This window comes from Cavia porcellus, unplaced genomic scaffold (genome assembly GCF_034190915.1).
Source record: "Cavia porcellus strain 051 isolate PalLab524CR breed Dunkin Hartley unplaced genomic scaffold, mCavPor4.1 scaffold_5, whole genome shotgun sequence".
In the NCBI taxonomy this organism is placed as follows: Eukaryota; Metazoa; Chordata; class Mammalia; order Rodentia; family Caviidae; genus Cavia; species Cavia porcellus.
The window spans coordinates 68,079,546-68,103,759 of NW_026947488.1; positions in this window are offsets into that span (position 1 = coordinate 68,079,546).

The following is a 24,214-nucleotide window of genomic DNA, read 5'->3' on the forward strand; positions in this document are numbered from 1 at the left end:
AAAATTTAACTTCTTCTTTTCCTATCTTTACCCCTTTTATTTCTCTCTCTTATCTAACTGCTCTGGCCAGTATTTCCAGTACTATATTAAATAGGAGTGGTGATAAAGGACATCCTTGTCTTGTGCCTGATTTTAAAGTAAAGGCCCTCAATTTTTGGCCGTTTAGTATGATACTGGCTGTTGGCTTGTTGTAGATGGCCTTTATTATATTGAGGTAAAGACCATCTATTCCAATTTTCTGTAAAGTTCTTATCATGAATGAATGTTGGACCTTATCAATAGCTTTTTCTGCATCTATAGAAATGATCATGTTATTCTTACATTTGGTTTTATTGATATGGTGGATTACATTTATTGATTTACGTATTTGAACCATCCCTGCATGCCTGGGATGAATCCCACTTGGTCATGGTGAATAATCTTGATGATTTGCTGCATCCTATTTGCCAATATTTTATTGAGGATTTTTGCATCTGTGTTCATTAGGGAGATTGGGTCTTTTTTAGTTGAGTCTTTCTCAGGTTTTGGTACTAGAGTAATATTTGCTTCCAGGAATGACTTAGGAAGGATTGCTTCCCTTTCAATTTCATTGAAGAGTCTGAGGAGTATCGGCATTAGGTATAATACATTTATTATAATACATTTATTAATAAATGTACATAAATAAACAATACATTTATTTAAATGTATTCTAAATAAATAATACATTTATTTAAATAAATAATACATTTATTTAAATGTCTAAATAAATAATACATTTATTTAAATGTATTCTAAATATGAGCTAATATATGATCTATTTTAGAGAATGACCCATGTACTGCTGAGAAGAATGTGTATTCTGATGTTGTTGGATGGAACACTCTGTGTATGTCTACCGAGTCCATTTGTTCACATGTGTGATTCAGTTTTGTTATTTCCTGTCTGGTTGATCTGTCCCTTGGTGTCAATGATGTGTTAAGGTCTCCTGTTACAATTGTGTTACTGATAATTTGATTTTTCATTTCTGTTAATACTTATTTCATATAACTGGGTGCTCTGGAATTTGGTGCATATCTATTTAAATAGTTATCTCTTCCTCTTGAAGTTTTCCCCTAATGTGTATGTAGTGACCTTCTTTGTCGCTTCTGATCATTATTGGTTTAAAGTTCACATTGTCTGCAAACAGAATGGCTACTCTTGCTTTTTTTTTTTTTTGGTTCTTGTTGCATGAATATTTTTTTTCCATCCTTTGGCTTTCAGTCTGTGAGTTATCCTTCTGGGTTAGATGGGTTTCTTGTAGACAGTATATGGTTGGATTTTGTTTCTTGATCCATTCTGCCAGTCTGTTTTTTTTTTAATTGGTGCATTGAGACCATTTACATTAATGGTTATAACTGCTATATGTTGGTTTATTGTTGACATGTTGTCTTTCTGCTGTTGCATCTTTTCTTTCTGTTCTGTTTAATTATCTGTTTTGCTTTAGTAGCTTTTACCTAAGTGTATCTAGACTGTCTTTCAATATTTTTTGCAGGGCTGGCTTGGTAATCATGAAGTTCTTCAGCTGTTCTTTGTCACAGAAGTATCTTATTTCACCATCAATTTTGAAGGATAGTTTTTCAGGGTACATCAGTCTGGGTTGGAAATCATTTTCCTTTAGGATCTGTAATACTTCACTCCATGCTCTTCATTACTTTATTGTTTGTGCTGAGAAGTTTGCTGTGATTCTGATAGGTTTTCCTTTATAAGTGATCTGTCTTTTCTCTCTGACAGCTTTTAATAATCTATTCTTGTGTTGAATTTCTGGGATGGTGATTATTACATGTCTGGGTGTAGTTTTATTTTGGTTATGACTATTTGGAGGTCTATATGCTTCACTGATCCTGATGTCAGTTTCTGATCTCATGTTTGGGAAATTTTCAGCTATTACTTCTCTAAATATCCTCTTGATGTCCTTTATGTCATCCCCTTCTTTTTCATTAATCCCTATCATTCTTATGTTATTTTTCTTTGCATCATCCTACAGTTGTTGAATTGTTATTTCCTGATTCTTTGTTATTTTTAGAAGATCTTTCCTTTCCTGTTCACTAGCTGCAATTTTGTCTTCAAGGTCTGAAATTCTATCTTCACTTTCATTGAGCTTTCAGTGGAGTTTTTGATTTCCTGTATATCTCTGTGCATCTGCTTTATGTATTCTGTTTGTTTCTTATATTGCTCATCTAGGAATTCTATCTTTTTGTTTAGTCCCTCCAATTTTTTAAACTGTGTTTTCTTTAGATATATTCAGCATCTCTTTCATTTCTTTTATCATTTCTTCTTTTACCTGGGAGATTATTTCTAGTTTGAATTCCTTTAAAGCTTCCCAGAGTTGCTTGTTTATTTCAGTTGCTATTATGTCTGATATTTGAGGTATATGGCACATATTTTCTTCAATATACATTGTGCCTAAGGTTTCTTGAGATGGGCTGAAGGTTTGAGATTGTAATTTGGTCTTTTGTTTTGTCATTTTCCTATATTTCTGTGTTTCAAGTGTTTCAAGTGTTATTCTAAAGCTTCCTCAGGGTCTGTTGGAAATCCTCTTCTATTCCCTCAGCTCCGGGGACTCTGGCACCCAGTTCCCCCAGGCCGTTGGGCCTCTGGAACTGGTGGCGCTCACCTGCTTGCTTAGAACTCTGCAGTCCTCCAACCACAGCCGGGAACCAGGAGGCGGATGCAGGCACCCCAGACCTGCCTAGCTGTTCCAGTGCACCTGGAAGGCTTGAGGGTCCCAAACAAGCTGGGCTCGAGGAAAAGAGCATGGGGCATTTACCTCAGGATGCCGGGCCTCTGGAACTGGTGGTCCTTGCCTGCTTGCTTAGAATTCCACAGTCCTCCAAGCACATGGGGAGGGGAATACAGGTGCCCCAGACCCGCCTAGCTGTTCCAGTGCACCCAGGAGGTGCAAGGGTCCCAAACAAGCTGGGCTCCGGGAAAAGTGGGCGCCCCTACTTAAAACTTTCTAACAAATTCTCATTTCAATTGAACAAAATCAAATTATTAACTATGATTTAAAAGATCTAATAATATTTAGCCTCCATCAAATTTTCTGAACTCAATTCTTATCTTCTCCCCCATACCTACTCCATTTCAACCAACTGACTTTGTAGCTTGTGACCCCCACGCCAAGCCTCTACCCGTCGCAGGTCCCTGAGGGCAGTGCTTTCCCAAGTCCTCACACGGCCACCTTCTCCTTCTGATTGCAGTTTAAATGTCACCTCCACTCCAAGGTCTCTTGATCTCCCCAGAAAAAGCAGATTTCCCATGTGTCTCTGTATGTATTCTGTATTACCTTACCTGATATTCTACATGGCATTGTGTTATTGCCTGAAATTATCAAATCATTTACATGTTTACTGTTAGTCTTGCTGACCAGAGTGTGAGCTTTTTCAAAGCCAAGATTTTATTTTGTTAAATCTCACAAGCTAGAGAAAGGAAGAATATAGCAGATTCTCTATAGGTACTTATTGACCGATTGGACAAGTACTTTTTGATTTATTGAACAATATAAGTAATTTAAACTTTTAAGAAAAATTTCAAATAGTACACATGCATAAAATAAAAAGTAAAATTATCTTCTCACCCTGTGCTGCCAGGATCTAGTCCCAACAAGTAAGTCAGCTTTGGAAGTTATAGAATTTGGTACATGAATATCATGCTTCACCCACCTGCTCTTCCACCATTTAAAAAAGCCATACTATGTAAAATATCTTCCTTGGCATTTTGTAACTGTAAGCAGCATCCTCAAGCCACTATTTCTTGTGTCCCCACTGGGTATGAAGAAGACATAGACACTTCCTTTTCTTCTTTTAATCTTCTCTAGCTTCCCCTCTCAGCTTTGATTATTACTTTTACCTGATCAAAGTTTAGTGCATTTATATTCTGATCTGTGACTCTAATTAAGTCTTCTGTGCTTTGACGGTAGGATAGTTTTTAAAAAATCAAATACCATTTAAATGGCAATCGAAAATTATGATTATGTAAATACTATTCAGCAGAGAACCACATAGTTTGATTAGATTCATAGAGAAGGAAAAATAATCCTAAATCATCAAACCCGTGGCCCTCAAAAACAAAAACTCCAGTCTTCAAGGTCAAATAAATTCTGTTTTAAGCTTTATATTTCTTTGCTCAAAATCATACTACATTTTAATTTGATTTAACCCATGATTTTTTAAATTGATAAGTTTATTGGTACATTTTAGGTATACATAATGATCAGATTCATTACAGTGAGTTTGTACCTGTATGTGCTGTAACTTCTTTTTCTTTTTCTATTCCTTTCCCTTCCTTCAAATCTCTCTTCCCCTTCTTATTTATAATACCACAGAAACCGTTCCCATTTTTCCTTCTTGTCTCATTGTTTTTAATACATGACATTTTTTGACAGTTGTTTTCTCAAAATGTCAAATTACCTCTTTTTTTGACACAAAATTATGATAATAAAAACCAGTGTTTTCAAGAGAAGTACTGAGGCCCAGGACTTAAACTAAATATTTTTGTATGTATTATTTCATTTAATAATCACTGTGACTTTATGGAGCAGAAATTATTTTTATGTTCATTTTAAAAATAAGGAAATTAAACCCCAGAAAATTTAGGTAACTGTCCAAAGCCACATATATACTTTATAGTCTGAATCATCAGTTTCTGGAGTGTGAAATTTTTAACATTATCTTTACACAATTAATAAGTATATAATATTCTCAATTATATTGTTATTGAAATGAATATTTTTTTAAAATTGAAAATATTGAGGAGGTACATTTCTGTTTGACTTTGCATTTTTACTTGGGGGTACTGCTGCATGACCATCATCTTAATACTTTGCTTTTTATTTTATTTATTACATTTCTGATTTTTTTTTCTTCTTTTTCTATTGGAATTTTCATTGGCATACAGGAAGTACTTCAGGAAGGGAGCTTGGGGAGGTAAGATTTCTGGGTTCTTATGTGTTTAAGAAGTTGCTGTACTGCCCTCACATGTGATTGACAGTTTGGCCAGCTTTAGAATATAGCTTGAAAATAATCTATCAGAACTTTTCCCGTCTTGCACCACTATTTTCTTGCATCCATTACAACTGATAAGAAATCTGATGCCAACTCCTTTGTGGATTCTCTTTCTCTGTTTCTATCTGTCTCTGTCTGTCTGTCTCTGTCTCTTACTCTGTCTCTCAATGTTTTACATTTTTCTGTTTATCTTTGGTGTTTCAGAATTTCATGAAACTTTTTAGGTGTGGATCATTTTGCTTAGTTATTGGAGAATCCAATGCTTGTGTTTCCACCTACTTCAGGAGATTTTCTTCCATGACCGATTTAATTATTTTTCTTCCAATTCTTTTTCCTTTCTTTGGGAACTTCAACTGCTGGTGTTAAAATTCTTGGGTTGAAGTTAGATCTATCAGATCACACGTTTCCTCCTATTTTTAAATATTTTCTTCTTTTCCAACTCAGTAATCTTTCTTTGACTTTGTTTCCTATTATACTGATTTTTACTTAGACAACTATTTTTTAATTTTAAAAAATGTTATATTTTTTTCCTTGGACCATGTTTAAGTGTCCTGTTCTATTTTGGTGGATGTGGTCTGTTTTAGATCCAAACATGCATCCTTGTAATCAATTACTATTTTCTTTAGTGATCCTCTTTCATACTGCTGGTTTATTTCAAGTGTTTGTTGATCTTTGGCTGCTTGCTCCTATGTATAATAAAAGAATCAGATTGGTTAATATGGACCAGTAAAATAGGTAAACTGAGTGAATCTGTTTCACAATAGATCTCATCATCCTTTCCTGAAAAAATGCCAGCTAGAGATGGCTGTGCTTGGAATCCCAGCACTCAGGGAGCTGAGACAGGAAGATCCCAGTGAGTTTGACGCCAAACTGGACTATAGTGAGACCCTGTCTCAAAAAACCAAACCAAACCAAACCAAATAAAAAAGCAAACAAACAAACCCCTCATAACCCAGAATAGACTGGGATTAGTACCAAACACTGCTGTCTATATGGAAAACTTCTTTATCCACAAGGTCTCTTTGTATATTTTATGCTGAGATTTAGTCAACAGATTGAGAAGTAGAAAATCAATATAATGATCTCAGTTTTTTGAATATTTACTCAGAATTGGGACTGCTGGATCATATGGAAATCTATTCATAGTTTTTTGAGGAACTTCCATACTATTTCCCAAATGGACACACTTTCATTTCTATGAACAGTGTGCAAAGATTCCTTTTCCTTCACATCCTTGTTAACATTTATCTTTTTGATAATAGCTATTCTCATTGTGGTTGTAATTTGCATTTTCCTGATGATTAGAAATGTTGAGCATGCAGACCACATTTAATAATAATGTATTGTATATTTCAAAATTACCAAAATAGATTTTAATGTTATCCCCACAAAATGATAAATTAATGTTGTGATGCATAAATTAATTAGTTTGGATAGATCTTTATACAATATACACATAGTTCTAAACATCACACTGTACCATGGAAATATACACAATTATTATCTTTCCATTAAAATTAAAGAAAAATTAAAAATATCTTTAAAACATCTGGAATTTACCTTGGCACAAGTACAGAATAGAGATTTAACTTTAACAATGCCATTCATTAAGTATTTTATTTACCAAGTTAAACTGCTACTTTGAAATACACTCTATTCTTAAAACATTAGAAAATGCTTTGGGATGGTCAGGCATAGTGATGCATGACTGTAATCCCAGCATTCAGGAGGCTGAGGTAGGCGGATTGCCATGAGTTTGAGACCAGCCTAAGGTACAAGAGCAAGCTCAAGGCAAGCCTGAACTACAGAGTGAGACAAACAAAACAAAACAAAACAAAACAAAACAAAACAGCAACCACCACCAACAACCCCCGCCCCCAACAAAATGACTTGGGGGTGGGCTTTTTGGGTGTTTTCCTATTTCTGTATCTGCTTACTCTAAAGCAGTACTATGCTATTCTATTTGTTGGAGTTTTATAACATACAGTGTACTCCTGTGGAGTTTGGTTCAGTTTGCAGTCTCGATCGTTCATGAATTTTCCCTTAGAACCTAGCTAATAATGGTTCATGGATATCCCTGCAATTTCTCAGAAAAGTGTTCTTTTGGTGAGAGGTTTGCAAATAGCCAATCCAGGAGAGCTATTCAATTCTCCTTCCTGCTGATTGGCTACTCCCCTGTAACCCAGCTCAGGCAGATGCACCAGCATTTCTGCATCATAACAGGTTGCTGTGCCACATATTGCTATTTCAATTTTGTCCTTTTTAAAGCCCTAAGATCCTTAAGATGCCAGTGAAACACTGTGCACATTCTAAGAGTTTATTAATACAGTATTTTTAGAAATTAAATTATATAACTGTGAGAGACATAGCATATTTAGGATTTAAACTATAAAAATTGCCATTTATAGGCATTTTTTTCTTGGCCTAATTTTCTTGAAATTTGTGGTTTTTCACAACTTGTGGGTGTTCTAGGAATATAAACCCGACAGATTTTGGGGGTCCACTGTATTCTTACAACTGGCAGTGAAATTTCCAAAGACTTGTGTTTTCTGTAAAATTAAAAGTGATTCTTGACTGGTTATTCTTTTGTATGAACCTCACAATAACTTAGCCATGGCTTTTGTATTTTAATTTATTTGATCTACTGAATTAATTTCTATAAGTTAATTTGCAGAAAACTAACACTTTAAGCAACTCAGGCTTCTCCTCAGTAAGGTCTATTTTTCATTTAACAGGCAGCTAACATTTTAACATAATCAGTAAAAACCTAAGGTATAATATCTTGAATAAACTCACACATTTATGCAGAAACTGGTTTGTCACAGCAGTCCTGGATCCAAAAGTTTGGGTTCCTTTCAGCTTTGCACTGATGGGCTTTGGGAACTGGAACAGTAAACATCACTGGGCATCAGCGCTCCCCCTTGTGAAATGAGGATGGTTTGAAGAAGAGTTCTCTAGCGTTCCTTTGAGCAACAACATCCCGAGTCCTTTTAACTATGATGTGCAATTGAGTGGCAGTGGTCCTAAAAAGAAGAGCAATGTCAGTATAGTTCAGAGCCTTGCAATCAGAGACATTTACAGAACTCTGAGCATATCTACCAATCACTTCTTAAATTCACTGAGGAAAGAGAAGACCCATGTAGAATACAGAATTAATTTCATTTTATGTGTTTTCTAATTTCTGGTGCTGTAATAAAAACAAATCCCCCTCCCCACAATACCATTGCAGCAATCAAAAGCCAGGGGTGAGATGTGAGCCCTACATGGGAGGAGCAGTGGATCCTTTACCATTTTGCAAAGCTCTGGGGAAGTGAGACAAACAAACACAAAACCTCAACAGTTTTGATGTTCTCTGCCAATCTCTTCTCAGGAGCAATAGGATTACGAGAAAAAGAAGCTTCTAAGAGCATGACCAACCACTTAATATCCTCTTGGACCTAGCAATACAAAAATACAGTCATCTTTGTCTCATGATTTAGAAAGAAAACATGAGGGACAGTGGACTTATTTGATATCTTCACTTGGATTATGAAGCTTAGATAAATGCTTTTGCAAAAAAGCTCCCAGAGCTTTATGTCATGGACAGAATAACTCAGAGGAGAGTATTAGCTCTACCTGAGATTTTCATTACCAGAATGGGCTTGATTTCTATGTCATAAGTGGTTTTAATCCGTGCAAGTTTCCCCACCACTCTTTGAAACAATTTAATTTCAAGGACAATATACAGTGTAAGTGTAAACTTGCTTTGGTGGAGCCATCAATAGCTCTCATTTGGATGAATATTTTCAAAACTTTTATTTTTCTGTTGTCTCACATACACAAAAGTGATGAATTAGCAAGTGTTGAAAGAATAGTTTAATGTATTGGCTGATAAAAACAGCACACACTGAAGGAATGTATGAAGGACTTAAGCCATAAAAATGTTTTCAATTTCTTTTGGTGTTAAGATACAGCTTAAGAAACTAGTCAATTTCCAGAGAATCACTTGAGGCAATTTGCATACAGAATGTTTATTGCTGGATGGCAGCAGTGACTGAAAAAGTGGAGCCAGTTCATATGAGTTTTGCCTCCCATCTCTGTCCAGGCTCCTTGCATCTGGAGAATGTGGCTGTGTTACATTAAGGAAAATGATTCAAGAGGCTGAAAAACAGTATTAGATCTTCCCTGTGAAGTTCACATGATTTTAACTTAATTTACAGCTAATCCACATAGCACAGCTAGAGGCTTTTGTGAGACGAGTCCTCTTGAGGAACTCTTTCAACATCAGAGGAATGTTTGGTTTTCTTCTAGTCTCAGAAAGCTTTACTTTTTTTAAAAGTTGATATAACATAAATTCATTCTGTGTACACAGAGATCTTTTCCAATTTTATTGCAGAAGTTAGCTTACTGCAGAGCCTTATTGACAGCTGGAATCTTGGGAAGCATTTAATTATATATGAAAGGATGAAGTAGGGGTCATATGGGTGAGAGGTTGATGAAGATCCTGTGAAAATTACCAAGGATTCAAAGAAGGCAATGACCAACCAATCAGGCCATTTTCTTTGATTTTATTCCAGGAATAAGAAAGAGGTAGTCTGAACCAACTATCTTGAAAACAGAACAACTATCACCATTAGGGGAGCAGGGAAAGGGAGAAAGAGGCAGAGAGTGCTCCAAAAGCTGCAGCTCATTAAACATTTCTTTTTTCTTTTTGGTCTTTTTTCGTTTTTATCGGTACCAGGGATCGAACTCACAACTGCCTAGGCCAAGGCAGGTGCTTATGCCTCTGAGCTAAATCCCAGCTCCCTCATTAAACATTTCTTATTCCAAGTGCAATGGTGGCAGTGGACAAGGTTCATTTTGTGTTCTGATGGCCTTTGAAAGTTGGACCCCAATGCTGAGTGCCAATCCGGGAGCCTTTGCTGGTAGGGTCCCTTTTCTAGCCACCCTCTAGATATTCCCAGTGTTTCTCAAAGGGAAATGCTACCACCGTAGGCAGGCTTATGTCACTTGCTCATTTGAATGAGCTCTCCTTCTTATGTACAAGGCATGGCCAAAAGTATAGTGATGGTTTAGGTGAAAATACTTTATTACCGTAAAAAAACATATTGCCATTAATCCACTCAAGATACTCCTCTTTGTTTTGAACATTCTTGTCCCCTTGCTCTTGTCATTTTTTGAAGCCGTCCTGGAGGTTCTCTTTTGTGAGTGTCTTTGCAAGTTTTGATAAAAAAAGGCAGTGAATGCTGCTGCTTAGTGACATCCAATGGAAAGAAAGGCTTGTAAAAATATTGTGGTGTGTCCTCTTCTGCCTTACTGTCTCTGGGACCATGTGACCTCTGGCTCTTCTCTGAAGACAAAATGACCCTGAAAAAAAAAGGTAAACTTTTTGTCGAGCTACACACATACTAATAAGCTAAAAATATTAAAAAATAAAATATTTTATTGGGTTAATAAATGAAAGACAATTGTTTTGAATGAATTTGGGACATCAAGGCAGTCCTGACAGCTCAGCTAAAGACCCTCATGAAGGAGGACTTTCAGAATTGCTTCAGACAGTGACAAGAAGGATGGTACAAGTATGTTCAAAGTGAAGGTTTTAAAAAATATTTAATAGCAATGTGTTTTTTTATTTTAAAAAGCAAAACAGAAAAAAGGGTAGAAATGATACAGAATTTCTAAAAATAACCAATAGGAAATTAACACTAGTTAATATCTTACATATCATAATATATTGCAATTATCTTAGAAGTAGTTGTTCAGGTTACAAGATCTAGACAAAAAATAATCAAGCAAACAATGACAGCACAAACTGTTTTTTTTTGATGGACCAATAGAGATTGGCAGTATAGGTATCTATTCTGCATACATATATATACATACATTTATGTATGTTTACCAGCATACATACAGTCTTTTCCTTTTTTCTTGGCAATATGTTTTTTACTGTAATACACCTTCTTAATTTAAAAACTCACCATAGTTTTTGATCACACTCAGTACACTCATCCTCTTGTGGGTTCCTGTACAGCTTCCACTTCTGTGTGTCAATGTGCATCTCTCTGCCCACTTAAGCGATTTGTCTGGCTGATCTTGGTATCAAGCCCAGTGGAACAAGGCTTGATCCTACTTCTCAGCACCTAGGACAGATCTGGCTCAACGAAAATACCCAGGAAGCCCTTGCTGACAAATAAATGAACTTTGTGATTTTCCAAGGAAGACTGTCTTGTAGGAAGAAATCTTCAGCAGCTTGATTTCCATCTGTCTGCTTTCCATATTGCTTTGCCCTTTCTCTATTCTTCCCTTCTTTCTTCTATTCATTTCTGATAACTTTATTGGTTTCCTTGTTTTTTTTTCCCCATGTTGCTCTGCAAGGAAACAGATGGGCAGAGAATTTTAGATGAACACTGAATATCACATCCCCATTGATGAGATCATTTCAGAATTTTCTAAATTATTCTTCACAGTTACATGACCAGGGAGAAAATATCCCTGGGTTTTTGAGAGTCAAGATGTTTCTGCCTGGCTTAAATCATTATTAAAGAGACAAAGGCTCACCAGGGTAAAGCTGCTGGAAAGTTTCCTCTAGCAGCAGAATATATTCAATAAGTAGTCCTCACCTGGAGGAACTCAGGGCAAGAGCTCTTTCTTTCTTTTGTGTGTGTGTGTGTATAATTACTTGTCACTGTATCTAAATGTCATATCTGGAGAGCTTATCTTTCTTTAGACCTTTACAATAGCATCTATGGTAGAACTGCCAACAGCAGATTACTTGGCCCTGAAAGGAATATTTCTAATGATACAATATTAATAGCTTGAGACTTTTTCATCCCCCTTAAGAAAATTTGGGCACAAATGTCAGAATGGCAATGTCGTCCCTTGGGTATATGAAAAGTGTTTCAGGTATTTCTGCCTGTTGGCTGTGTTTAACGATCTCATTCCTTATAACCTGTTCAATAAACTGTATGGATTTGGCTCCTTTGGAGAAGCAATCTGAATGTAGTCAGGGTTAAGCCTTTCAACTGGTTAGCACTGGTATACGAAGCTGAGTTGTTGGGTTCAATGAGCAAGCAAACACAGCTGTGGTACCTGGAAATTAAGTCCCTTCTCTTCCCAGTGTGTTCATAGCAGTTTGATCCTAGTAACTCTTGCTCCTACCTCCATCTTAGACAAAGGAAGGCTGCACTGGTACAAAGCTGTAGCAAGTCTCAACATCTCAGAGCAGGCAGGGGAATCTGTCTGTTACCTAGCAACATGGCATAGAAGCATCCTCATACAGGTTAGATTTTCAAATAATGAAACAATAGTCACAACATTTTGTATTTAAACAGTCCAAGGATCCTAAAGTCTGTTGTGAATACAGAAAAAGAATCCTAAGACCTTGCTTCTCCAGGGATGACTAACTCCATTTTACAGATGGATAAACAGAGTGAGGAGAGCACGGGTGTCCGTGCCAGATGAGTGACAGAACCAGTGAGGAAATACATAGTGAGAACTTCTAACCAAAAGGAAAGAAAAGGAGCAGAAAACCAGCCCATTTTTTCTCATTAAACTATAACTTGTAGAGAGCAGAGACTATGTTCTTCACATATTTTGAAAAGTACTAACCTTACTGATTGCTAAATTATGGATGAGATCAATGGGTAGGTAGTCTGTCTTACAGCCTTGCTGCTGGACAGGGAACTGGCTATTGGAAAAGTTTGTAAGACATTTTTCCAGGAGTGTTATTATTTTGTGATTTTTTTCTGAAAAATGTAACTAATTTCTGACCCAGAAGCAGATACTGTTGTTTCTCTGCTCTTGCTGTTTGCTAACACAGGTGGTTTTAAGAAACTGCTACCAGTGTTTTGACACTCCCCATTGAGAGATGGAGTCTTTATATTCTCCCGTGAGTCCCAGGAAGCTTAGGTCTGATTCAACCAGTAGAGGACAGTGAGAATTATGCTAACACAGCTTTGTAGGTGGAATCCCATAAGGAAATTAACTTTCTCCTTGTCCACCAGAATACTTGACATTTGGAGCTAGGATGTTAGACTATCGTGCCACTGTGCCATACAGTGAGGGAATGTGTAGGCACTCAGGTTAATTATCCCATCTGAGCCGAGCCTTTGAGTCATTTCTATCCAGGCACCAAACATGTTAATAAAAAAATCTCCAGATAAATTTTCTGGTCTCTCAACAATTTTAATCACTTTAAGAATGAGGCATCATAAAACAGATATTAGTCATCTCTGCCATATTCTTTTCAAATGACTTGTGGACATTGTTTTATCTTATTTTAAAGATAGTAAAATCCAACAGAACAAAGCCAGTGAAAACAATGCAGCAAAACTGGTACAGAACTGCAAAGCAAGATACTAGGAAAACAACAATAAGCTACCATAGTATATCTTGTTATCTTCACGATAGTTGTCCATTCTATAAGGCAAAGCAGAATTAAACTAAAAACAAAATGGAATACAGTCAATCAAAACAGAATACTAAATAAAGCAAAACAATAAGAACAATGCAAAACAGAGAGAACAGTATTGGACTTCAAAGACAAGATAGAAGGAAATCCCCTATATTTGCTATATTGCATACTGTCATCTTCCCAAGAGATGCTCAGACTGCTGGTCCCAGGCCTGAAAAATCAACCTAACAATACAAGCATTTAGTTGCTTTTTGTACCTTAGTTGCTATCAACTCAGCCTGTCCTCCAAACCAAATGGTTTCTTATGGGGAGATGGGGAGACACAGTGTTTGATTCTCTCAAGGGAGGTTCTGACTTTTCTCTCCCTAGAACACACATGGCTTGTGCACCTTACCAGAAAGGCTGCCTAGTTGTTTTCTTGGTGGGTCCTCCCAGTCCCACCATGGCCGATTCTTGGGAGGTTCTGGCTTTTCTCTCCCCAGAACCTGCGCACCTTGCATGGCTTACTGGAGTGAACATTGTTAAATCATTATTTAAAAATTTAATTAAGTTTATTGGTACAATTTAAGTATACACAATGATCACATTCATCATAGAGGTTTTTTGCCTATACATATCTTGATTTGTCTTTTTAAAAAATTATCATTGTTTCATGCCATTGAGTTTAAGGAACTGTCTTAAACAATAGTAATAATGGGAATACTAAGAGAATTCCAGTTGCCTGTCTTCCTCTGTGAGATTAAGCTCTAAAGGAGGGGTTATGATCTTTTCTTGATTCCTGAGAGTAAAATTTGTGTAAGATAATATGGTCACCTAATTTCTTTTACAATCTGTTTAGATAGAAAATGGTCAGAAGATGCAATTCTGCCCAATGAGACGAATGGAAGTTGACTGGAGCTACTTTGGGGAAAATTTCCTTTGTTCTTAAGATTTTTAGGGCAGAGTGATCTCCATACAACTTTTGGAGGTTTTTGTCTGCATATGATGCTTGTATGTGAGATACCCAGCCTAGGACTTTCAGGGAGCCAACAATTTAAAGTTGACAAGCCCCACATTAAAGGTGACAAGACAGAGAGAAGGCTTGGGAAGCTATGTTTTAGATGATGCTCTACACCAAAGATGCCCAGTCTTGGAGCCATCTGTATCAGCCCAGGTTTTTTGACTGGCCACTAGTTTTCAGAGCACATATTATGTGTCTAAAGACCTAGGTTCAAATCCTTTTCCTGTAACTTACTAGCTGTGAAGTTGCTTATTTATTCATGTGTAAAATTAAGATAAAAATGTCTTATCATTGAATACTTATGAAAATGAAATCATTCATTTAGGAAATACTTACTAGTGCTGGTTTTGTGCTAGGCACAATTCCCAGCACTGGGAAAATATCCTAGAGTGAGATAGATGAGCTGCCATCCCTCAGTGTGCCTATGATTGTCAGAGGGACACAGATAATACACAAGGAAACTGACAAGATAATCTTAGGAATTGTCTAGTGATATAAAGATGACAGGAGATGAAGTATGCAGAATGTTTAGCCCTGGGTCTGGGGCACAGAAAATAATCAGTAATGACTTACTCTGGACTATTATGATGTATACCACATGACTGGTGACTTGAACACTGAACATTATTTCTCCCAGTATTGGGGGCTAGAAAATTCAAGGTCGGGGCTGGGGATTTAGCTCAGCAGCATAAGCACCTGTCCTGTGAGCAGGCAGTCGCGAGTTCGATCCCTGGTACCGGTAAAAAAAAAAAAAAAAAAAAAAAAAGGAAAAAAGAAAATTCAAGGTCAAGGCGCTTGCACATTTGGTGTCTGGGTGTTCTTGGTTCACAGCTGGCTATATTTGTGCTATACTTGCACCTAGTGAAAGGGAAGCAAGACAGCTCTTTGGGTTTCTTTTATAAGAACACTAATCTCATTCCTGAGGGTTCTACCATTGTGACCTAATCAACTTTCAAAGACTTTATCTCCTAAAACCACCACATAAGAGGTTAGCATTTCAACATATGAAATTGGGAAGGGCAGAAATATATGAATATTTCTGCCCTTCACACCATAGCATTTTGTCCTGACCCCAGAATGCTGACCCCCAGCATCTAAATCAGATCTAGGTGAGACTCAAGTACAATTCATCCAGAGGCAAAATTTATTTCCAATTGTAAGTCTTTGAGACCAGAAAAATTATGTGCTTCCCAAATGCAATTTTGACAGGAATAAGATAGACATTTCCACTCCAAAAGGGAGAAGTGAGACAGGTTCATGTAAACCCAAAGCCTAATGAGGAAAAACAACATGAAAACTTGAGGCTTGAAAATAATCCTTTTTTGACTCTCTGATCCACCCTCTGATTCCACTGAGATGCTGGACCTGCCTCCATGCCTGTCCTACTTAAGGCTGAAAGATATGCATGTGCCCCTGGTTTTCTAGGTCTAGAGCTCCAAGATTAAATGCATATATATTTTTTTTAGAAAAATCAAGCTAACAGTACCTACATCTTTATTAGGATAAGTGAGTGACAGAGATCATGAATGGATTTAGATTTGGTCTTAGCCTTGCAGAAAAACAAATATTAATTCTTGCATTCCCACTCATTAGAATGAGAACATTGAAATACGCTCTGCAATGCACCAGTATTTTTGCTGCATAAGATCATGGAATCTGCTCTTTCCTGGGTTCTGCTCCACAATGAATGAGCTGAGGGTTGAAAGCATATTAGAACGTCAGAGCTGGCTCATTATACGCTAGTTTAGCTTTCGCAGCAGCAGTTCTAGTTCTAAATATTTCAAACACCCAGAAACAGGAGAATAATGACCAAAATTACTCAGTATGAATTTTTGCAAGGAGTGTGAGGTGGATATTTTTAAATGATATTTAAATTATGGTGATGTCCAGAAAAAGTTAATGTATGAAATGCCCTGACTCTCAGCTCCAAGTGGTAGAGAAACTTCTCTGGTAAGTTGATCTTCATTAATTTTCATTATTGACAGAGCTGCAATGTCTTTTTGGACAGTCTTATTTCTATATAGAGAAATTCAACTACCTGTCCCTTCTTTTCTTTTCCCCTAATACTCATAGCTTGTCAATAAGAAATAGCACTTAAGAACAATTGTTTGAAATAATGAAGTTTATTAATACATTTTAGTTATACATAGAGACCACATTCATGCAGGGAATTTTTACCTGTACATGATATATCTTGATTCTTCCCTTTTCCTCATTTATCTCCCTTCTCTTTAAGCCCTCTTTGCCTCCCCACTTACAAAAACTTTATAGTATAATTTCAAGTCAGGGATTATGATGTTCCTGCCTCACTTTTGTTGCCTCAAATTATTTTTGCTATTCTCAGTCTTTTCCAGCTCCCAATGAATGCTGGCATTGTTTTCTCTAGTCCTGTGAAGTATGCTATTGATGTTTTGATTGGGATTGCATTAACTTTATATAACAATTTTGACAGTGCAGCTATTTTCTTCCTACTCAAGAACAAGGAATATCTTTGCACTTTCTGATACTCAGTTTAATATCTTTTTATAGAGTATTGTACTTCTCAATGTAAAGGTCTTTCACTTCCTTTGTTAAGTTGATTTTTAAATATTTCATTTTTGTGATGCTATTGTGAAAGGTGTTATTTCTATAATTCTCTCTCAGTGAGTTTGTTGTTTGTGTATAGGTATGTTATTGATTTTTGAATATTGATTTTGCATCCAGCTACATGACTGAATTTGGTTATTAATTCTAGAAGTCTTTTGGTGAAGTTTTTGGGGTCTTCTACGTAGGGTATCATGTCATGTGCAAATAATGATAAGTTAATTTTTTGTTTTCTTATCTATATTCCTTTTATTTCTTTCATTTGTCCAATTGGTCTGGTTAATGTTTCCAAAACTAGTTTGAATAGGAGTGGTAATAGAGGACATCCTTATCTTGTTCCTGATTTTAAAGTGAAAGCTTTCAGTTTTCGATCACTTAGTATGATGTTGGCTGTTGATTTGTCCTGGATGGCTTTATTAGATTGAGATAGGTACCATCTATTCCAATTTTCTGTAGGGTTTTTATTATATACAAATATTGGACTTTCTCAAAAGCTTTTTTGGTATCTATTGAGATGATCATGTAATTTTTGTCTTTGGCTCTTAATTAATGTGGTATATTACATTTAATGATTTGTTTATGTTGAACCATCCTTGCGTTCCTGGGATGAATGCCTCTTGGTCACAGTGTACAATCTTCTTGATGATTTTCTGCATTCCATTTGCTAGTGTTTTAATGAGGATTTTTGCATCAGTGTTCGTTAGGGAGATTGGCCTATAGTTCTCTTTTTTGGTTGGGTCTTTCTCTCCTTTTGGTATCAGAGTAATACTTGCCTTAAGGAATGAGTTAGAGAGAATTGCTTCCCTTTCAATATCATTAAAGAATTTGAGGGATATTTGCATTAAATCTTCTCTTAATTTCTTCTAGAATTGAGCTGTGAATCCATCAGGTCTTGAGCTTTTCTTTGTAAGGTTTAAATTATATTTTCAATTTCAGTAACTGATATTGGGTTATTCAAAATTTTTATATCTTCTTGATTCAGCTTTGGTAATTCATATGTTCTAGGAATCTGTACATTTCCCTCTGTGTTTGCCAGCCTATGTCAGCAAAGATTTTCAAAAGTAGATGTTGATGATCTTCTGAATTTCCACAGGATCTGTAGTAATTTCACTTTTCATTCCTCATTGAATGAATTTGAGTTTTTTCTTTCCTTTTCTTGATAAAGTTGGTTAGAAGTTTATCAATCTTGCTTATTCTTTCAAAGTACCAACTCTTTAATTCATTAATTCTTTGTATTATTTTATTAGTCTATATTGCATTAATTTATGCTTTGATCTTTATAATTTCCTCCCTTTTATGAGCTTTGGGGTTGATGTGCTTTTGTTTTTCTAGAAGGCTGAGGTATAACAATAGGTTGTTTATTTGTGCTCATTCTGTTTTCCTGATGTGACAATTCATTGCTATATATTTCCCTCATGGGAATGCTTTCATTGTGTCCTACAGGTTCCATTATGTTATATCTGTATTTTCATTGACTTGTAGATATTGTTTAATTTTATCTGTAACTCATTGGTTGCTCAGGAGAGTATTATTTAATTTCTATGTGCTTATGTAGCTTTTGCAGTTTCTTTTGCTACTCATTTCTAATTTTAGAACATTATGGTCAGATAGTATGCATGGGATAATTTCAGTTCCTTTGCATTTACTTAAGCATGTTATGTAAGCTAATATATGGTTTATTTTAGAGAATGTTTCATGTACAGCTGAGAAAAATGTTTATTCCGATGTTGGATGGGATACTATGTGAACATCTAGTAAGTCCATTTGTTCACAGGTTTGATTAGTTCTGTTATTTTTTTTTTTTTTTGCTGACTCTTTGTCTATTTCTTTGTGACAATGGAGTATTAAAGTACCCTTTTATAATTGTGCTATTGCATATTTGATTTTTAATGTCTATTAGTGTGTGTCTTATATAGTTGGGTGCTCCTGTATTTGGTGGATATATATTTACGATTGTTATCTCTTCCTCTTGAAGTTTTCCCCTAACAAATATGCAAAGACCTTCTATATTTCTTTAGCTCATTTCTGGCTTAAAGTTCACAGTGTCTGCAAACAGAACATCTGCGATTGTTTTTTTTCTGGATTCCTGTCATGTGGAGTATTATTTCCATCCTTTGACTTTCAGTCTGAGTTTCCTTTTGAGTCAGATGTGTTTCTTGTATGCAGCACATTGTTGAATCCTGTTTCTTGATCCATTTTGCCAACCTGTTTCTTTTACTTGGTGACTTGAGGCTATTTACATTGATGGTTACAACTGGTATGTACTGGCTTAACTTTATCATGTTATTTTTCTGTTGTTGGCTCCTTGCTTCCCCTTAACCCTTATTTAATTGCTTTCCCTGCCTCATGGTTTCTTTCTGTTGTTGTTCTGGAAATTGCAGTCATTTTTGTCTCTCTCAACACGTCTTTAGTACTATTTCTAGGGTTGGTTTGGTGGACATAAATTTCTTCAGTTGTTCTTTGTCATGGAAGAATCTTATTTCTCCATTAATTTTCAAAGAAAGTTTTGCAATGTACATTAGTCTGTGTTGGAAGTTTTTTTTTTTTTTTTTTTACAGAATGAGAAACACTTTACTCCAAACTATTCTTGACTTGATGGTTTGTGTTGACAGTCTGCCATAATTCTGAATGATTTTCTTTGTAGGTGATTTTCTTTTGTCTAACAGCTTTTAATATTCTGTTCTTGTGCTGAATTTCTGAGATCTTGATTATTATGTCTGGGCGTAGATTTACTTTGGTTATGGATAGTTAGAGTTCTATATGCCTCACTTATTTGTATGCCAGATCCCTTTCCCACGTTTTGGAAGTTTTCTGTTATTACTTCTGTAAATAGCCTTTTAATTTCATTTGTGTTGACCCCTGCTTCTTCACTGATACCTATTAATATTAAATTATGTTTCCTTGTATCATATTTCAGTTGTTGAACTATTATTTCCTGATTCCTTAGTATTTTTAAGTGTTCTTTCCTTTCATGATCACTAGCTACAATCCTATCTTCAAGGGTTGAAAGTCTGTCTTTACTTTCTTTCAATTTGTCAGCTTTTGTTTGACTGTTTAGTTTCCTGGATATCCCTTTTTATTCCCTGTAATTCCTTTCTATATTGTCCATTCAAGGTTTACATCATTTTCCTATGCTCCTTTTTTAAATCTATGTCTTCTTTAGATATGGTAAACAATTTTTTATTATTTATAATTTCTTCTTTTATCTGAGACATTATTTATGATTTCATTACTTTTATAGTCTCATGTAGTTGTTTCTTTACTTCATTTGCTATCCTCAGAGATTTCAGATGTGTGTCTTCCCCTTTCTTCCATGACTGTATCTCCCAGACTTATTCTGTAGGATGGAGGTCTGAGATTGTCTTTTGCTTTTTGTCTTGGCATTCTCATGGGCTCCCCCAACTAACCTGTTGTGAGCTCCCAGGCACTTCCCACTTAGGCAACCTCTCCATGGAATGGAACAGGCACCTGTGTTTCTCTGACCCTAGATTTACAGGGAGGTAACAGGTATGAGACAGGCTTCTCCAGATCTGTGCAGCTACATCAGGGTTTCCTCAGTGGCCAAGGGCGTGTGGTAGTGGGGCTTCTTCTCTCAGCCTGCATGTCTCCCATGGGACTCCCACAATGACAGCAGGCACACAGGGGTGTATTTGTCTGATTTTCTTGGTGGATGGTGGCTGCCCAGAGGAAACAAAGGCCTCCAGTGGTAGCCTACAGGTGCATGGAGCTTACTTGGCTGCATCTCCCTGCTTCTGCTGGCTGCCCACAGTAAGTAACTTCCTGGTGGCAGCGGCTGGCAGGCACAGGTGGATTTGCTGGCTTTCTCTGCTTCTGCTGGCTGTCCACAGGAAGCAGCCTCCTGGTGGTGGTGGCCGGCAGATGGAGGCAGATCTGCTCTATTTTTAAAAAATTTTAATTTTTTTCTGTGTTGATACTTGTAAATTGCTTATGATGATAGCTTTATCACTAATTAGTATTGCAGCTTCCTTAGGAAGCCCCTATTCCTCTCTTCCTCAAAGATGTCTGCTAAGTGTTACTAGCTCTTGCCTTTGTGTCAACTTAGGAGGGATGAAAAGTGGGTATCTATTTGGTCCAGCACTCAGTCTTTTGGTCTTGGTCTATGGTAATGACTATGACTTCAGACAATCATAGTGTTGTTATACAAATGAGAATAACTGATTACAACAGATGTGATACCATGGCTAAGTAGTACAATTAGCAATAACGATAGCATTAAGCATAACCTAGAAACTGACAAACTGGTAAGTATTAATTTTGTACCTTTATCATAGAAGCAAGGACTACTGTTATCTAACAAAATCAAACATAAACCAGGAACTTATATACAATGAGTTTACCCTTATTTGAGTGATTTTACAATGTGTGTGTGGCAGGAATTTAGGAGGGATAAAGGAAAAATGAGTAATAAAGAGAAATATAGATATGAGTATAAACAATGCTGAACAATGTAAGATCACTGAAGGTTTGGGAAACTAGAGAAAAAGACAGGAGAGAAAGAAGGAAGGAAAAAGCAAGAGAATATCATAGCAAACCAGAAAGACTGGAGACAATGTTCACTCACATAAAAAAATAAAAAAATTTAAAAAGACAATTGAGGAAAGAGAAAGAAAGAATGAATGAACAAAACAAAACAAAGGTAAAAACCTCACCAATTCTGCAGTAGGATTAGTGCTGGGTGCAGGGCTGATCTTGGCATCTAGCTGTGGGGACTGGGGCCAGTTTCTTCAGCCAGCAGCTTTTTGGATGTTCTTTAGAGGTCTGGCCACGTCTCCTTACTCCTTGTGTCTCTGTGTCACTCATCCAGTCACTGTGGCACTTTCAGACAGAGACAGCCCGAGGCTGTTCCCAGGCCCAAATTTGGCTGGCCCCTCTCCGCTCCTGAATAGTTTCCTCTGCTCTGCTCCACCCATGCCTCTCTTTCCACTCTCCAATGTGGCACATGATAACAACGACAACAACAGCAACAACAAACAAAACAAAACAAAAAACCTGGAAGCCCAAGGATGGGGAGCAGCTTCCTGGTCACTAGCCCCTGTGTGTTCTGGCAAAATTTACTACCAGGCTGCGATATCTCTGGAGGGAGGCAAAAGAGGTGAAGGGCCATATACCTCAGATCTATCCTGTGTGACCTGAGTTTGCCATGCTCTTGCAGCCCATGAGCTTTTTGGGGTGCTTCCTGAAATGGAAGTTTTTGTACTACATGCAGGAGTTCCCCAGGAAGCTCTATGGGCTATTTCAGCATTTTATAAAGTCCTATGCCTATGTTTTGTTTGATCTATAAGCCCTCTTATTTCACATTGATTTTGGCATTATGTCCCTCCTTTTCTTCCAATTACCTATGTTACTAGTTGATTTTCTCTGAGTACCTCCAGTGTGGCTCCTTCTCTATTTCAGCCATGTTGCTTGTAATCTCTTAAAAAAAATCTTGATGTTTACCCATATGATCAGCTGAGGAACTTGGTTGAGTATTTCAAAGCATTGATTATGCTGACCTTGGTTAGGCTGAAGAATAACTTCTTATATTTCAGCCCTCTGGCTGGGTTGGAATTTGATTTGACTGGTTTGCTGGGCAGCCTTTTAGATCTGGCTGAGGTCTTCGGGATGATGCTTTTAAGTCTCTGAATAAAAAATAAAGAATATCTGCCTATCCTGAGTTGCTGGACTCCTGAAAACAGTATCTGTGTGGCCACCCCGTGATGACTGATGGATCATGACAATCTGACAGTGCAGTTTTACTTCCCAAACTGCACGTCAGATTGTATGTGTGTGTGTGTGTGTGTGTGTGTGTGTGTGTGTGTGTGTGTATGTGTGTGTGTGTGTATAGACTTTTGTTCACTGAGGCCACCTTGGAGCTCAGAATGGGGCAACTTTTTAAAAGAAAAGGTTATTTGTCCATTCCAAGTGCTTCCTGCAGTCTTCAAAGGAACCTTCTGAGTTACAAGGTGACAGGTGCGAGGGCCAGAGCTGAGAACATTAAGGATTCTTGTAACACAAAGAATGCTTATCTAAAAACACTGCCTCTGTATCTTAGTTCATTAATGCTACTGTAAACAAATATGATGAACTGGATGACTTATAAATAATAGAAAATTATTTCACATAATTCTAGAGTCTGAAAGTATTCCAGCCTGGTTACTCTGGTGAGGGCTGTCTTCTCAGTTGCAGATTGTCAGTCTTGCTGTGTCCTTATATGTTAGATGGAGCAAGAGACCTCCTTAGAGCTCTTTTCACAAGGGCAGTAATTTCATTCAGGAAAACTCTGTCCTCATCACTGTTCAGTGGGCCCCTTTTGTAATACCTTACTTTTGGGGGTTAAGACTTCAAAATATGAATTTGGATGGGACACATTCAGACCATAGCACTCTTTGATCACCTAGTGATAATTAAGTCAAGGAATGATAGGAACACAGCAGAGAGGTTAGGAGAAATAGGATCTTGTAATATTTCAGAGCCAGAGCATGGATATTCTCACTTCACAGTGTCCTTGGGTTCAGGTCCTTTAAGGGAAACTACTATGCATATGCATATAGAAAATAGTTCCAAAGAGGGTCCTAAAATGGCGGCTTGCTAGGGGATCGAGTGGAGAGTCTCTCCAGAGAAATCATATTAGATGCTAGAATATGACACATGGAGAGGGCCAGACGAATGGATAACGATTCTTATTAACCAAGACAGCGTGGCTGGAGGATTTAAAGTCGTGCTGAGACTGCAAAGGCTGATAACGGGAGGCTGCAAATCCCATACCTTTAATGCAGCAAACTGACCTGAGGACCCAACAGGAAACGCTGTGTTGGCTTTTGGTGACTGCTAGAAATTGAGACCTGGGACCCCGAGAAGTAGCCAGGACTGCCCCGCTGCACCAGAGGAGATTGTGAAAGGCTCTGGAGCTCTGAAGTCGAATGCTGTGCAGTTTTCTGATTCCACACTGTGCCGGGAGCACAGTGAGGGCAAGTGGCGTGGTGTGCAGTAGGACCTGCACCGAGCCCTGGTGAGTACTGGGGACTGGGTCCCGTGGCCGCTGGGGTTGGCCAGAGAACATCTTGGGATTGGGTAGAGCCTGCCACCACGGGGACACCAATAACACAGAGAGTCTGGCAGAAGACATTTTAGAGTTGGGCAGAACCTGCGGCTCGGTGACATCACCACGTTGCCCTGTAGAGAGGTCTAGTAGAGGACATCTTGAAATTGGGCAGA